Consider the following 17791-nt stretch of genomic DNA (forward strand, 5'->3'; position numbering starts at 1 on the left):
TAAGTGAAAATATATACTGAGAATAAATTATTTGTTAGTTTTGCTTATGAAACTATAATTTTTGGTTGCAAAACAAAAACCTTTGCTTTCAAAACGAAAAGCTACGGTTTCAAAACCAAAAGCTACGGTTTCAAAACCAAAACCAAAACGTAAAGCTACGAGTTGAGTTTGGACGTAGTGGGCGGGGCATAGGCTGCTGAATGAGCCAGGAGTTTCTATTGGTGGGTTCGACTTACGTTACATGCACGCAGAAAGTGAAGCTTCATGTCAACAACACCTCATGTCGTTCTTTAAAAAAAGAGACTCTACGACACTAACAACATGAAAACAAAGTGAAGTGCTACCAGAGCAATATAATGTCAACTTACCTCCATGCCGCTCATCACAGTAACCTCTACAGTGGAAGTAGATGCCGGGATCCAAGTCAAACCCACCAATAGAAACTCCTGGCTCATTCAGCAGCGTATGCCCCGCCCACTACGTCCAAACTCAACTCGTAGCTTTACGTTTTGGTTTTGGTTTTGAAACCGTAGCTTTTGGTTTTGAAACCGTAGCTTTTCGTTTTGAAACCGTAGCTTTTCGTTTTGAAAGCAAAGATTTTGTTTGCGTAATAAAGACACAAATCTACCTTAATAAGAATCCATGCATCATCAAAATCAGCATAGCTGTTATGATGACAGCTGAACAGATTGCCGGTTCAAATGTGACCCTATATGTGATCCTATAAATGAAGGATTCCTAAACTGTCTCTACTTCTGCAGTTGCAAAGAGAAATATAGACAGATTGTGGTGTAACTCAACGTATTCTAGAGATGATGAACAAAAAAAATGTTCACATGCAGTTTATAATCAACAGCAGTATTTTGGAGTTCACATATGAGTTTCACAAGGCAGCAACATGCTGATGTTGAGCCAGACAGAGGATCACTAAAGTTTGGAACAAAGAGGCGGACCGACCGGTCGTCATCGCCATGTCTAGAGTGTGGCTAAAAAAGAAAAAAGGAAAGACGTAAACCGTAACAACATTTTAACAGTATGTGCTTTTAAATAATCACACGTTAAATAACCCAGTTTAAAATGTGACATGTAGTTTTCGATGAAAGGGAATCTGAGGCCTGTATACCTCGGCCAAAAAATAGTCGGGAACCACTGCTCTAAATATTACTACCGATATGCATAATTCAGAGCAGAATGGATGTTCACTCTTGACCTTTGAGAGCAGGAAGAATCTCAACACAAAAGGTCCACTTAGGCATTTGGAGATTTAAAATGCAATCTCGCAGTATCCATTGAATGGATTCTCTTCTTCACAATGTATAATTCAAGACCGACGGCTCATTAGAGAGCGCATCATGTCAGTTTGTGTTTTATAGCAGCTACATGTTTTAAAAGAATGTAGCTATACTTTTATCATTAATATTATTATTATTATTATTGGGTGATTTGTCATGTCAAAGACATTGTAGAGGCTTGACTTGACAAAACAAGAAACCTATAAGCCACTGAGGGGCTGCTATTTATATATATATATATATATATATATATATATATATATATATATATATATATATATATATATGCTAATTGACTCATCACCTTTGTTTAGCATGTCGGTTGAATAACTTGCATCCCAAACGCATATTACACATATTACTTTATATACAGACACATCTAGCAGATTTGTAAATTATACATATGAACCATTAGGATACAGACAAGGCAAGATCATTGCATAGTTCAATGCATAATTCAAGCTAAAATTTGTATAGAAATAGCCCTCTAACGGGCAAGCATAGGCCCTGGATGAGTATGCAGAGCTAAGCCGGGTTAAGTCATCGCTACCTCCACTTGGCCTAGCTTGTTTTTGGTATGAAGAAGGCTTGGAGCAGAAGCTCTCTAATAATCAGCCCCTGCCACCGCACTAATTCTCCCTCTCATCTTGTCTCTGTTGCTGCAGAGAAAACGAGGGGCCAGGGGTTCAGGCAGGAGTGAAGACACTCCACAGAGGAGGGTGATTAAGGGATATCCTGCACTTGGGAACATGTCTCTTCTCAGCGCCCCCAAGGAAGTCTTATTAGTGAGAAATCGCCAAACAGACATCATACATATCCAGGTGTGTGTGTGTGTCTTTGTATAAAAGCAGTATGTGTGAATGCACATATCTGTGCTAATACGTCAGTTAATCAGTAAAACAAGAGAAAGGAATAATGGAGAAAAAAAATGAACAATAACTGCAGGCACATATAACAAAAAAATGAACAGGCCTCTCACTCATCAATATTCTATTATTCATACTATCATTCCTCAAATAACTGCAGTGTCTTTGCCCATCCTAATGATGTTGATACAAAAAGGAGTATGGAAACAGTCTTTTTCATCTAAAATTTCCAAGCTTTGTCTCTCTAAAACTAATTACACAGGCACAAAATACTTTTGACCAGGAGCGGTTCAGTTGACTTTGAGGTACTGTCTATTCTTCTGAGAATGCTCAAAGTTGTATCAATGTTTGTGGCTTTTTTTTCCCCCTGAACAACCAGGGAAGCCTGAGGGTCCCTTTATGAATGACGCACACTGCTTATTTGTAGTCAGTTGAGGGTTCAATCACTAAGCAGGCAAGTCTTCTTCTGGGAAAATAATTCCTATTAGTGATATTGCATTAACACAGCACCTTTAGTCGTTCCTTTAAAGCTCAGAGAACTGAATTTGCCTCGCAGATGTAAACTCCCTGCAGTGACAGATAGCAATGGTTTAATTATTCCCAATGAATACTTCTTGTCTCACATTTGGGGACGAGAGAAAGTGTTTATTCAATCTTTTTTTTGTATAGAATTGTTTGCCCATTGAATTGTGCCGACCCATTTAATTGGTTTTGGGGCCATTAAAATGTTTGAATATTACTCGTTTTCAAAGAGTGACTGGATGTTTTAAGACTGTTTCCGTAATTGGTTGCACACCATCTGCAGCATTATTTAGCTTCATCAACGTATTGCACTAAATGTGTGACTCAAAACAACCATCCAGTCAACATTGATCTGGAAAGGAAAGGCAAATGAACCGATGCTGTCCTCTTATTTGAGAAAAACTCAACTGATGGTGCAAGCTCTACGAATCAACGGCAAACTAAGTCATCCACAGGTGTGTTTTCAGGAGAGCATGGTCATACTTGGATGAGCAGAAAATTCACAATTCTTTGGATGTCTTCTTTTTAAAATCCTTTTTTATATTGCTTTGCCTCTTTAAGTTGAGCGCTTTGAGCACATTGTCAACAAACTCATCAAAGCTGCGCCAGTGATGATACAAGCCTTGTGTTAGAGAGAAATCAGGTGCAAGAAGACACTGACTCTACAAAAAGGCATGCTTCATCTTGAATATGTTTTTTTCACCTGAGACATATTGAACAACTCTTCTTGTTGAAGCGTCATTTCCCTGGACGGTGTCTATGCACTCAGCTGTACAGTCCCCAAATCCTCTGCCTGTGAGCTCCCTTTAGGCAATCCCATTGGCGTTTGTACATGCGCATAGAACTGCATATGCACCTACCTGCCCAGAAACACGCAGATCTAAAGCGGCAAAACAGCCGAAAGACTCAAATCTTAGGCCTGCAATTGAACTGGCTGCCTCTTTCAAGACGTATGCTCAGGGTTTACTAACCTAATGCCACTAAACGAGGCAAGGCCTTCAAACCATACCTCATTCCCTCAGTGTGCTCTCCATCCTTTTTCTTTTTCAGTTGCTGAGGTACTAATACTAGGGCTGGACGATATGGTCAAAATCTTTTATCCCGATATAGGTAATTTCATATCTTAATAATGATAGGCCTATCATAATATAGCATATTTTCTGGTGACTCAATAAATAGTCTTTTTTTATACTCTTGTGCTTTTCTCATTTATTTAAGAGCTTGAAAGCAAAATAATAATTAGATTTTCTGAGACATTTGAGTTAGTTTGTGCTATTTTTATCAATTAAAATGTTGTAAATGTGTATCACAATATCTCTATGTATGATTTAATCACAAAATGATTCCATTGAAAGACAATAAATCATCATATTGAATTATCACCCAGCCCTAACTAATACTGTTACTTGAGAGAGAGACACAATGACTCCAATCTATACCAAACCCTGAACCAAATCTGCTAAAATACTAGCACATTTCTTGCTTTATACTGAGACGAGTTCTAAACCACATTTTTCACTTAACACGGCAAACAATTCTCTAACATTTGGCACAATCATAAATCAAATCTCATGTGTTGACATTGAACAACACTCCAAGCAGAATATCAAACTTAAATGTCCTACTATCCCCTACTATTCACTCTCCTCCTAGAGAATATAAATATAATTAAAGCTGCAAGCAGCATTGATCGGGCCCTCACAGCATCACGCACGTCGAGGGTACTGGCAGGACTCTGTTTTGATGCGGCCGTGCATTTCTGTAACCATCAGAAACTGCATGTATGAGTTAGACGGTATTTCCTGCGTGGACCAGCGGTGTAGCCAGGTTATTTTGCCAGACCTCTCCTGCTCTGATAAAAAAAAAATAAACATTGTCAAATTTGGGACAGTTTTGACAAAGTGCAGTCGACTTACAACAGCTTGCTGGATGATGGCGAACCATGTAAAATGGCCGCCACACCACGTTCACGCCGTTCCATGAAACAACAAACTATTGATAACTTTTCATCACAAAGGTCTTTTGATTATGGTGATCAAATTTGAAGTTGATGTGATAAATTCCCTAGGAGGAGTTTGTTAAAGCAGTGCCTGGAAATAGCTAAAAAAACATGACATATTCATACAAAATTAAAAATGGCTGACTTCCAGTTGGGTTTAGAGCATGGACACCTATACACAAATTTTAAGTCTACATGTGATACACGTACCTACCAAATTTTATACATCTACGTAGGTCAAATGTACTGCAAGGGCTGCATCGTCGAAATTTTGTAGGGGAATCTATCGAGCTGACTTGTCACTCTGAAGCATTAAAATCACATCAGATACAGTTGTGGTCAAAAGTTTACATACACTTGTAAAGAACATAATGTCATGGCTCTCTTGAGTTTCCCCGTTATTTCTACAACTCTGATTTTTCTCTGACAGAGTGATTGGAACAGATACTTCTTTGTCACAAAAAACATTCATTAAGTTTGGTTCTTTCATGACTTTATTATGGGTTAACAGAAAAAGTGATCAAATCTGCTGGGTCAAAAATATACATACAGCAGTGCTAATATTTGGTTACATGTCCCTTGGCCATTTTCACTTCAATTAGGCGCTTTTGGTAGCCATCCACAAGCTTCTGGCAAGCTTCTCGTTGAATCTTTGACCACTCCTCTTGACAGAATTGGTGCAGTTCAGTTAAATTTGATGGCTTTCTGACATGGACTTGTTTCTTCAGCATTGTCCACATGTTCTCAATGGGATTTAAGTCAGGACTTTGGGAAGGCCATTCTAAAACCCTAATTCTAGCCTGATTTAGCCATTCCATTACCACTTTTGATGTGTGTTTGGGGTCATTGTCCTGTTGGAACACCCAACTGCGCCCAAGACCCAACCTTCGGGCTGATGATTTTAGGTTATCTTGAAGAATTTGAAGGTAATCCTCCTTCTTCATTATCCCATTTACTCTCTGTAAAGCACCAGTTCCATTGGCAGCAAAACAGCCCCACAGCATAATACTACCACCACCGTGCTTGACGGTAGGCATGGTGTTCTTGGGGTTAAAGGCCTCACCTTTTCTCCTCCAAACATATTGCTGGGCATTGTGGCCAAACAGCTCGATTTTTGTTTCGTCTGACCACAGAACTTTCCTCCAGAAGGTCTTATCTTTGTCCACGTGATCAGCAGCAAACTTCAGTCGAGCCTTAAGGTGCCGCTTTTGGAGCAAGGGCTTCCTTCTTGCATGACAGCCTCTCAGTCCATGGAGATGCAAAACACGCTTGACTGTGGACACTGACACCTGTGTTCCAGCAGCTTCTAATTCTTGGCAGATCTGCTTTTTGGTGGTTCTCGGTTGACTCTTCACCCTCCTGACCAATTTTCTCTCAGCAGCAGGTGATAGCTTGCGTTTTCTTCCTGATCGTGGCAGTGACAAAACAGTGCCATGCACTTTATACTTACATACAATAGTTTGCACTGTTGCTCTTGGGACCTGCAGCTGCTTTGAAATGGCTCCAAGTGACTTTCCTGACTTCGCTTTTTCAGATCCATGCTGAGCTCCTTTGACTTTCCCATTGTAGCGTTTGTGGGCGTTTGTATCCAATGAGCCCTATTTAAATGGCCTCAGAGAAGTCACCAGCTGTAGTCACTCATAATCACTCACAAGAAGTTAAGAGGCCATGCTATGAAGCTCATTTCATTGACACAACTTTCTTAGTCACCAAAATTGCTAATTCATGTTGCTGTATGTATATTTTTGACCCAGCAGATTTTGTCACTTTTTCTGTTAACCCATAATAAAGTCATGAAAGAACCAAACTTCATGAATGTTTTTTGTGACAAAGAAGTATCTGTTCCAATCACTCTATCAGAGAAAAATCAGAGTTGTAGAAATAACTGGAAACTCAAGAGAGCCATTACATTATGTTCTTTACAAGTGTATGTAAACTTTTGACCACAACTGTAACTACATTTAGGACTTTAAATCTGTGCGCCATGTTTGGTTCTGTTTCGAGTATTTTTAGCCCCTCAAAAACGCTTTAGTTTTTCATGGTGAAGAATGCGTCGCCACGACAACACTGTTCCACGAAACAACCAACCTTTAATAACGTTTAATCACAAAGGTCTTTAGATTGTACTGACCAAATTTGAAGTTGATACAATTAATTCCGTAGGAAGAGTTCGTTAAAATTCAGCGCCTGGAAATAGCAAAAAAGACACTAGAAAATCTTACATAATCGGCAACTTTCATTAATACCGTATAGCAGAGGTAGCCAACACGGTGCCCACAGGGACCACGTTTCTCATTATAAATACTTAGGCATGAGGATTGATGACAAATCCACTTTTAAAACTCATATAGACAACTTATGTAGCAAATTAAGGATGCAACTTTTTTTCATAGGAACAGCTCTCGTTTGCCATTGTACTGTAGGAATGGATTATAGACATGCTCCTATCTCTAACCTTAAACATCTAGATGCTGCCTATCACTCTCTTATCACTGTTACTGACGACCCATATGGCCACAACGATCATTGTGTCTTGTATCAGAAGGTGGGCTGGCCCTCCCTCTCTGTCAGGCGAGATCAGCACCTTTATCTTTTCACCTATACAAAGGGTTACTTTGAAAAATGACCACCTTATATATAACATCAGTTCTCAGGACTGGCGTACACTATATGTTCTTACAGTAAATACCTATCTTGAAAATTCAGCCTTCAGTTATTTTGCCCCATTTGTCTGGAATTACATACAAAGTAGACAGAAACTTGACACACTGACATAAATAGGGCAATTCAAACAATTTGGTTTGAGGCTTTATGGTTTTAGGTATGACTGTTTTACATAATTTATTTCCTTTTTATGCCTACGCCAAGGATATTTTAGAATATGTATGTATATTTAAGTCTTTGCTAATTTATTACTATTGTCATAATCTGCTCTACCCTTAGGTTATGTTTTGTTTGTTTCACCTTTCTTTCAGATCACTTCACTTCCTTTCTTGTGTGTTTTCACACCAGTTCTGATTGTCAGCCCTCGACTCATTTCTGTTTCCTGCTTGTTTTGGGATTTTCAGCTGAAACTTCAACTTTTTTTTTTCTCTTTAAATCATTGAAACTCTACCTGCTGCCTCCTCATCACTTTATCCGTGTCTTTTCTAAACCTTATTCCGGGAACTGTGATAACTATATTCCTTTGTTATTACCATTATCATAATATTTATTTTATATATATATTTTCTGTACTTAGATCTTGCTTGTAAAGGAGATCCCGATGTCAATGTGACGTTGGAAACGAGCTGTCTAATTACTGACTATTCTGTTATTTTAGAGGTTAATGTTGGTAATACAATATTAACAAAAAAAAACACAAAAAGCCTTCTCACTCCTTGTACCGTCTGTACCGCACCAAGTACCACAGGTTGAAAGATGAGTAGACAGCTAACAGACTTGCTGATGCGTGACACCATGTGTGAAGAAAATCTAGGATAGGATGGGGATGTCTTGCTTTTTGAGCACAGCATGGTGGAAGGACACATTCTCTCTTTCTCTACCGGTACATTTTCTGGAGGCATGTGAGCTGGACTTCATAATACAATCCCCAAAAGAGCACCAACCCCTGCATTTGCTTAGAAGGCATGCACATGCCTGAGCAAAAGAAATAACAACAGAAATAACAGTGTTTTTCTACATTTTTAGAGCTTTAACTTGACAAATATGCACAAGGACACATTTGAGACCAAATAAATACCAGAGCTCCAACTGACTTTTCTACAAAATACAGGTACTCCTGCACACTTGAATGGTGAGTGTGTGATGTCATTAGCTATTTATGTATACATCGATGTGGGCAGAAGGCAGCCTCCCACACAGTGAAGTAGTTGATGCTGTCCATGGTGCTGAATTAGAGCCATCTCTGTAAAGCAGAAAAGCACCATGCACTCCCAGCGGTGAGCTTTCTGCCATGAGTCTTCATTAGCATGCTAATTATCTCTCTAACAGATTGTTATTAATTAGGCTGATTTATCTTAAAAGTAAGAAAGGTCCATGGAATGCACTTGACAAGTCAATATGTGTACCTGTCAAGCTATTTAAAGGATGGTGGGTAGTTAGTTCAGATGGTAGAATTGCCAAAGGTGGACTCAGCTAGCCTCCATGGTTGAGTGAAAACCAACACAGACACAGGCATTCACACAAACACACATAGTTCTGCGCAGGGTGCTTGTTTCCGTTTTCAACTTTGGCTTATTCTGACTCCAGGCTTTGCAACAGCCCCAACCAGACTCACTATAAAAAAATTGAAATTGGCGCTGTGCAAATGGAAATGCCGAAGGGAGTCTTGAGTCGAATAAGTGTCAAGGGACATTCATAGTTTGGCACTGACAGCTTGTGTGTTATTGAGAGGTCAGAGCAACTGAGACGGCGGGCAAGAAAGAGGGAGAGGGAGGGAGGGAGGTCAGAGAAAGCTGACAAGACAGTGTGTGTGTGTGTGTGTGTGTGTGTGTGTGTGTGTGTGTGTGTGTGTGTGTGTGTGTGTGTGAGTGAGTGAGTGAGTGAGTGAGTGAGTGAGTGAGTGAGTGAGTGAGAGAGAAAGAGTTAGAAGAAAAGAAGTGAACAAGACAGTAAGAAAAAAAGACACATGGAGAGCGGGTAAGCCTTAGAAATATATCATTGCCATAGATAATAGGGGCGCTTAAACATCAATACTAACAATTCTGTCCCATTGTAACCTGTCAGTTCCCTGAGGATAAGTTGAAGAGGAAGATGATGCTGCTGCTTTAAGAAATCCAGTGTCAATAATCTGAACATTGTAAACAGTTAAGGGGTTCCAGCGAGCAAGTTTGGGTTTATAATGAAGTTATTCAACTGTTATTCAAACCAAAAGAAAAGAAAGGGGGTTTAGGCCAAAGACATGTTGACTCACCAGTTAAGCATTGAATATCCACAGGCTTAAGTCTGCACAGGGGTAGGACTTAAAAATAACTGTGACTAGTTTGTTCAAAATTCCGTGTTGTGGTGTTTCCCTGCTCCTTTTGATGCAGAAAATATGCTCTACAAGAATGGGAATTTAAATCCAATGAAATTAAAATGAAATTGTATAATTATGCAGAATATCTTACTGCTCCCAGATTTGAGCCACTTGCAGACCTGAAGTCAATCTATACGTTATAGCTGTCTGAGTTTTCTGCATGAGAAATCATCCATGGTGTGAAAAGGCTTTTAGTGTAGTAAATCCTTGATCGATGTGCAACTGTACAGTTTGGATTGTGATGCAAAGGTACATCAGGTCAATCATCACACAAAAAGGAACATGAGCAAAGCTACTCAGATGCAACAGTTTGCGTACACATGTCTTGCGATTCTAAACCTGCAATAACTGATTTTCTTTGGGCCACTTGGGAGCAGCTGAAACACGCTGTGTGGCCATAATGTTGATGTATTGTCACCCTTTAGCTGCTAAATGCTCAATTGTGTTGGAGCGGAAAACAGAAAACCAAAAGAATTTGCTGAAAGATGCTGAAATGCTCTAAAGAGCTTCTTGGAACTACAGATGGGATCATTCTTTGTGAAATCATTACACAAATACAAGTAATTATGTGATCCATTGGTGATGGAATAATGTCTACTAGTAATAATAACTGGTTGCAACTAAAATGAAAATAATTGCATGTTTATTTCCATGATACTCTTTGTAATTTTTCTTTCAGTTGCCCTACAGCTGTGTGACAGCAGATACTCATGAGATGTGATTTCTTTGGGCTGCTCACGTGGGCATAGAAGCTGAAGTGGTTTGATAATTGGAACACATGGGGACCAGAGTACTAACACCAGAGTTGTTACTGGGAATCCCAGCGGCTATAGACACCAACACTAAGGGCTGTAATGAAAATGTTCCCTCTTACTTTTTTTTTTTTTACCCTTCTACCTTTTTTCCTCCTTTTGCACCTCGGCAACCTTGGGGAGGGAGCTCTTTGACAGCAACCACAGGTTATTACTTTTGTGACCAGGGGCAACCAGACCTCCAGAGAGTCCATTAGCACCTAAAAGAGCAGTTGACTTCTATAACTGACTTTCAACTTTAAAAAGTGGACAGAATCAAATCAAGTCCTTATCATCCTTTAAAACATGACAGTTTGTGAAAACAAAGATCAATTAAGTGCCAACGTGAGGGCTTTGTGAGGACACTGATTGGTGTCACAGTTTGTTTGTGCACGGAGCTGGGATAGGCACAAAGTGCAAATCAATACATACTCAAAACAAGACTGTAAAGATGCATTGTATTCTATCCAAACAAATGTATCCTGTACAAATGTAAAAAAAAAAAAAAAGAACACAAAAAAATCTCATCTAAATTCATGATGTGAAATAACTTTTTTCAGAATTGAATAGAAATATTTAAACTATTAAAATTACAAATACATACATTCATTCTGTTCTGCAGTGAAGAGGGTGACTGAAAAACACAGACCGACTTACTTTGTGCGATTATGGAGCTTAACGGCACCTATACAGAAAGCCTTTGAATCCTTCTTTTTCTCACTCTCTTACACCATCTATTCTCCATCTCGCCCTAATTCCGTGACTCATTTTCTCCCTTTATCTCTCTTTTTCTTGTACTGCATTTCCTTGTGTCTGGCACTACAGATAAGATGTAGGAGATAGGGGGCGGAGATGCTATCGGGAGATTAGTCCGATATGGGGCTAAGATATAGGAGTAATAGCAGATACAAAGAGGAAGGGAGAGAAAACAAAAGCTATAAAACTTCCATTTCCTGAAAAATGCCCTTGACCTGCATGCCCGGTAAGCAGATTGCTAAATCTCCCTCGGTGTTAGTGTTCATATGAGACAAAAACACTGTCTTGTGAAACGGGTCACGACAAGTCAAAAGAAAAAAAGCCACTCTGTGCTCACTTCGCTCCCGTTTCCTGAGTGTTAGCGTGTGTGTGTGTGTGTGTGTGTGTGTGTGTGTGTGTGTGTGTGTGTGTGTGTGTGTGTGTGTGTGTGGACCACGGATGTATAAAGAGAACTGGATACAGTTTCAGAGGCAGCGCCCCGTTCTTTTCTACAAAAGATACTCAGTGACACATGAAGCAAATAAAGTTTGACTTCAGAGTAAAATTCAGATGAAAATATGCGGCTCTTCCGGCGATCTTCCGCTTTAGTGTTTCCTTCAACCCATTGTCCCAGCCCTCTGCCTCCATTCTGGGGCTCATTCACATGAACTGAGGAAGGAAAATAACCCTGGATTTTTGGGCCGTATGGCATCACGTGACAGACCTCACAGTTTGGCCACGATGTAAAATTTGCTTAAAAGCTTGGTCCTCTTCCTGGGGGACTTGGTGTGTACATGCATGTGTGTGACGCATGTGTGTGATGAACAATATGTAGTTTCAGACTTTTATAAACACCTTTCACACAGGCAATCAGACAGAGGTGACGTGACAGAGATTGGATTTGAAGGTGGTGGAGTGGGCTGATTTTCAAGAACTCCTAAGTCGTAACATCTAGAATACACTGGAGGCAAAACAGGACCGGAGACAGACAGCTGTCAGATGAACTGCAAATGATGTGAATTTGAATTTGGCCCTAATCATAGCTTTGGACTCAGCAGCAGACTCATGTATTTTATTACTTGTCAGGTACTGTGTCTCCTGAATAAGCCCTTTCAACACAACAAAACACCGGCTCATTGATGAGTAGATATGGAAAAGCGGGCTTCATTGTTTTCAAAAATATATTTTCCTTTTATTCAAAACAACTGTGAATGCAACTAGGATACATTTTTGGCAGGATGGTCCACTTCTTTGTCAATAAAAATTACTTTTGTGAACATTCAAACTGTAAATATGCCCAAAAATCCAGTGTCACTTTTGTGACGCTGTTTCACCTTTTTTATTGGTATGCAGTAAAGTTGCTGACTAACCAGACAATACGTTAACAGAAAAATTTTAATTTAAATATTTTAAATAATAACTATTGTAAAAATCACATAATTTAAAATTATATTTAGCTTGAATTGAATAAACTTTAAACATACATATCTGCAAACATACATGTAGTTATTGATATATCTGTGATAATGGTGAATCAAATCAACCTGCCAATGTATTGGTCATACTCTGTATTAGATAAGTATATTAGATAATGTTCTACATTGGTCCAACAGTGGACCATGAACCAATGGCCAGATACAAATTTTATCTTCTTTGTGTTCCATTTAATTTTCTTTTCGTCATCAATGGTTCGAACTCCAGCAATGATGATTATGGGCTTGTTGTGCTTTAATGCAAAAGAAGGCTCATCTTTATTGGTAAAGTCATGAGGAGTATGGTGAGTTTTACCAAATAGCAGTGGGTTTGAGGTAGGATTATGTTGTATTTGTTTACAGGGGGATTAAAGCTCTTTCCTGTTCCTCTCATTCATCTTTATCTGACACATTTTGTTGTAACAGGTGACCTCAGTCTGTCATAATGACCCAAAATTGTAATAATTCACAAAATAAGATGTGGACTTGATAGGTGACAACATGTGACGCCATTTAACGAACATGGATTTAACAATAACGCAATTCCTTCGTATTTTCCTTTTCAGACTAAGTGTGGAAAATCCTTCAGACATTCTAAACAAACAACCCGCTCAACATATCTTAATAACAGAGTATGGAGCTCGGTAAAAACACCTGCGTTATTACACTCCAACGTACAGGATGGATAAAGCGATTTGTTGATAAAGAAATTTTATAGTTTCTATCTTCTCTTTCAGATGCCGCTATTGCTTCACAACGATTTGTGAAATGCAGCTACAAAAAATACAGAATAAAACTCAGATACTGTAAGCACAGGCATTTTCTGAACACACAGAAATGTCTCGGCGATCTTCACTGCAAAATAGCAAACAAACACAAAGACAGCAATTTCCTTCTGCTGTGTGCTCTGCACCTACACACCACGTGTGTTCATTTAATCCTGAACCCTTTAAAAGCCAATTCCAGGTGTGCTGCAGATCAGTATGGCTGAACACTTTTGAAAATAAATCCAATTGGAATTAGTTTTTGACAGATATTGCAATTGCAATTTGATTTGCAATATTAAAGGGAATGATACTTTTTACATTATTATTCTTATTTTCATTAGAAAAATATTGAAATGATTGTGGTGTTATTTGCGCAGTGAATATGATGTGTAGGCCAGGGAATCTCTGCAATATCTAAATTAAAATATTTATTTAGACACACATTTTTGCCTTTAACAAAATATTGCGCCTCCTGCAATTTGAAAATTGCAGAAGGCCATATTAAGATTTTGATAAAAATTTGATTAATTGTGCAGCTGCCAAGACACACACAAACACACAATAAAAAGGCCATGTTGTCAGACAGCACAGCCTCCCTGAATTGCAGTTTGTGTTCTGCCTACTGGAAACATCCAAATCAAATTGGAGATGAATGAAACAACAGTCATAAACTTGCCGCAGTTTTTAACATCCCATTAAGGGATGCTAGACAGAGCACTGATTACTGTTTTGTCAGGGAGATGCATTCGGAGCTTGAGTGATGAGGGAGCTTATATTAGTGTTATAGCAAAGCCGTAGAAGAGGAGCACTGAATTGGATTGCCTCAAAGGCACGCTTTTCTCACCTTCCTCTATTCCAATAGAAACCCCATGAAGAGTCAGGAACGCTACACGTTTGCATGCTTAGGCCAGTAGTTTATTCCTCTCTACCATTTACTCGTCTCATGCACGCTTAGTCATAATCTCCTTGCTTTCATCGTTTGGGGGTTTTCAATCATGATATCCACTGTTCTCATCAGCTGGTCGCATCCATCCAAGAACACAGCAACACACCTACATGTTAGCCAATCATCTTGCAGCTCCAACTTCCCAATATTGCCCAGTCTTTTCAGGTTCATCAGATTTAACATTTCATCAACCTCGTCAGCCTACAAGTCTCACCAGAATCATCAAACACCACCACCAGAGTCTGGACTCCACGGGGGGGGATTTATCTTGCTGCTGGTCAGGGCAGATGCCCCTCGATTACAAATCTCCCTTCAGAGTCTTAGCATAGACCTTATGTTAAGACATTATCACACATCATTTGTTATAATAAACAATGATATTTTCTTCATTCACTTGTCTCTCCTGAAATATGATTAATAAGATGAGTCTCTGGTTCGGCACCTTCACTGGTTCCTCTACAATGGAGTGCAGGGATACCATATTCCTTGGATTAGGACCAGCTGTGATTTCCCGTTCCTACACATATAATGTCTGATCTTGACCCCCATTTTAGTGCAATGTGAGCCTGATGTCTGTGCCTGTGCTTGACCGAACACGCCATCTGTGAGTACAACCATCTGAACCTCATCTGCACCCCTTACGCTCCAACCACTTGCTCAGCCTCGGCTATATTCCCTATATGCTGCGGTACATTCTCCTCTTCCTGCACCGCTGCCTCTTTATTCATCCCATCTCATCTCCTTCCTCCTTGTTATTCACCTTACACACAAACTCTGAACCTGTCACAAGTACTAGGCCTGTTACCTTCAGAAGGGGTGGACCAAAAGCTCAAGTCAAACTTTTCCTATTTCCACAACAAGCAAATTGAAGAAACTGAGAGAGTGAATGTGAGGCAGTCAAAAACAAAAACGCACAAAGAGAGAGAAATTTAAATGATCAACATATGAGTCCTAATTTGCATTTGCAAAAAATATGAGTACTTGCATCTGGCAGCTATGAAAAGACTTTTTTTCCGGGAGAAAAATTAGAGAACCTGCATTAATTAGCAGTTGTGCAAAGATTTAACAAGACATAAACCTCATCTAAAACTCATCAGAACCAGGTGGGAAAAGCTATTTTTATAATAATTCTGTCAGTAATTACATGAATCTCAGTTTGAGTGTGGTCCCCTCCAGCACAGAGATGTGAGCTCAACTTAACTGATGTTACCAAGCAGATCAACTGATGTATTTCTGACGTGTCACTTCTGATTCTGTCTTGCATGGGTAACATTGAGTTGTCAGTCTCTTACATCATTCTGGTTTATGAAGAATGCAAATGTTTAAAAGAGTCTAGCTGTTTAATTAAATTATTAGCAAAACACAATGTTTCCTCGTGAGTTTGGCAGAGGCAGCAGTTGCTGCTCTATCAACCGCTTTGTCTTCTAAATGCCTCCCTCGCCCAATCAGCATACAGATATTGATCAAGATGTGCTGCTTGTTTCACCCCTTTCACAACAAAAGAAAGCAAATTGCAAAGAAAGAATCATCTGTTGAGACAATAATAAAGGAGGGGTTCAATCACAGGTCTGAGGCTTGTCAAGTCAATGTGTCTTAGAGACCCCTGAACAGCAAAATGTGAAGATGTATTAAGGTCAGGCTCAAACACGTAGATATAGCTTAACTTATGCTACATTCACACTAGCGTCCACACTATTCCGGCATTTTAGAATCCCTAAAACACATATTTTAAAAAGGCTGCTGATGCTGTTTTAGTTTGGATGACAAAGACACCTACGTTCGCTATTGATTGGGTCTTAGCAGTCATGACAATTTCTTCCCTAATTCGCCATGCCACCGGAAGATAGCAAACATTAGCCTTGATTACAGAGGGACTACCAGTGGTTAATTCAACATGGATAACAAATTACAGGCGTTGTTGACATTGTTGTTTATACTAGCAGCTGTTGAATCATGCATTTTATAACTCTACTACTGTACCACTACTGCCTACATGCGGAGGAAACTAGCTATTATTTACACGTTTTGCGAGCAGCATGTCCAGTGGTTTTATCACCCCTAAGGAGCGGACGTTTGAAGGCACGGTTTGCGGCTTTGAGGAGAGTAATGGACGTAAAACGGAGGACTCTCCTTTTCTTATAGATACTCATGCTATAGTGAACTATTGTTCACAAAGACACTATTAACGAACAAAAGCCTAAATGCTGCTCTCCAGAATAGAATATTTGCGACACTGAATAAAATAATTCCCTGCAGAGGGAAATGTTTGCTAGTACTGTGAATCCCTCTGGAAATTACCTCCACAGACTGCAGCTCTTTCCAGATCTTAGCCATTTTCATTTTGCAGGTGCCAGGCTGTTTGGTTGACTCACAACGGCTCAAATGTGTGTTGTTTATCTTGGAATTCACTTCCTGTCCCAGCTTTAAAGGTAAGAATAGACTTTGGTAATCCCTAATAACAGTTAAAATCTTACTCTAAAGACAACACAATCTGGGCCTCAGACACTGGTCAACACTGATAGGGGGGACCCTTAAATATTTACCAAGTGGACCCTGGACAAGCTGTTTTATGTTTTATGATGGCAAGAGATTTGCTTGAGACAGAGAGCATCAGAAAATGTCAGGGTGAATCATCTTAGGGACATCAATAAAACATAGCAAAGCAATGCTTTAAAAACCTCCACGGTCCATCCTGTCCGATTCAGTATGTCTCTGGGATGTCCCACTCTAAGTCCACCAATGCACACGTACATGCACGCAACTCAAACATTAAAATCAGAAAGACAAATACCTGATTTGAGTTCCTATGATCACACCACATCTCGCCCTGTAGTCAAACTCACACAAACCTATACAGAAAAAAAGGAGGAAAGGGTTAGATCCATAATGCACATTACTGTATGAAAGACAATTCACAACATCTATTGTACATAGAAGCAAATACAGAGGCAAACCATGCCTCAATAAACTGAAGTGCAATCATCTTCTCACTTATTTGTGAATATGGGCGAAATTTCTAATCTCATTATCAGATAACATCCCTTCAGTCTCCCACGTTTTCTGTCAGTCTCCATTATAAGGTTCAGTGATGCATACAGTAGCTGTTCCACAAACAGCTATTGAGTAGACTTGTACTGTAGGAGGTTATATACTCTAATGTGGTGGATCCTGAGTGATATTTTACTGATAACTCCATGATAACTATCAGCTTGGCCGTACAACTGGCATCATTAGCCTGGTAGTTAAGTCTTTTATCTGATTCAAATCACATTTGTTAATGAACACATCTGAACTCCTTTAGTACACTGGACATGTACATGTGCCACTAGCCATTGTGCAAGGAAACTGAGCCATGCAGATCGACCTTCATAACTGTTGCAA

At 39.4% G+C, this 17791-nt stretch overlaps 1 protein-coding gene across 1 annotated transcript in view; it reads right to left on the reverse strand.

Annotated features, from left to right (window-relative positions):
- LOC137880129 (protocadherin-15-like) overlaps positions 1–17791 on the reverse strand; it is a 200535-nt gene that overhangs the window by 158729 nt on the left and 24015 nt on the right. The window contains exon 2 of the mRNA XM_068721280.1: positions 17202–17259. The gene's annotated coding sequence lies outside the window, so the exon portion shown is untranslated. The remainder of the gene's footprint in view (positions 1–17201; positions 17260–17791) is intronic.

This window comes from Cebidichthys violaceus, unplaced genomic scaffold (assembly GCF_023349555.1).
Source record: "Cebidichthys violaceus isolate CVI_PGR_0920_01 unplaced genomic scaffold, fCebVio1.0.p SCAF_10, whole genome shotgun sequence".
In the NCBI taxonomy this organism is placed as follows: Eukaryota; Metazoa; Chordata; class Actinopteri; order Perciformes; family Stichaeidae; genus Cebidichthys; species Cebidichthys violaceus.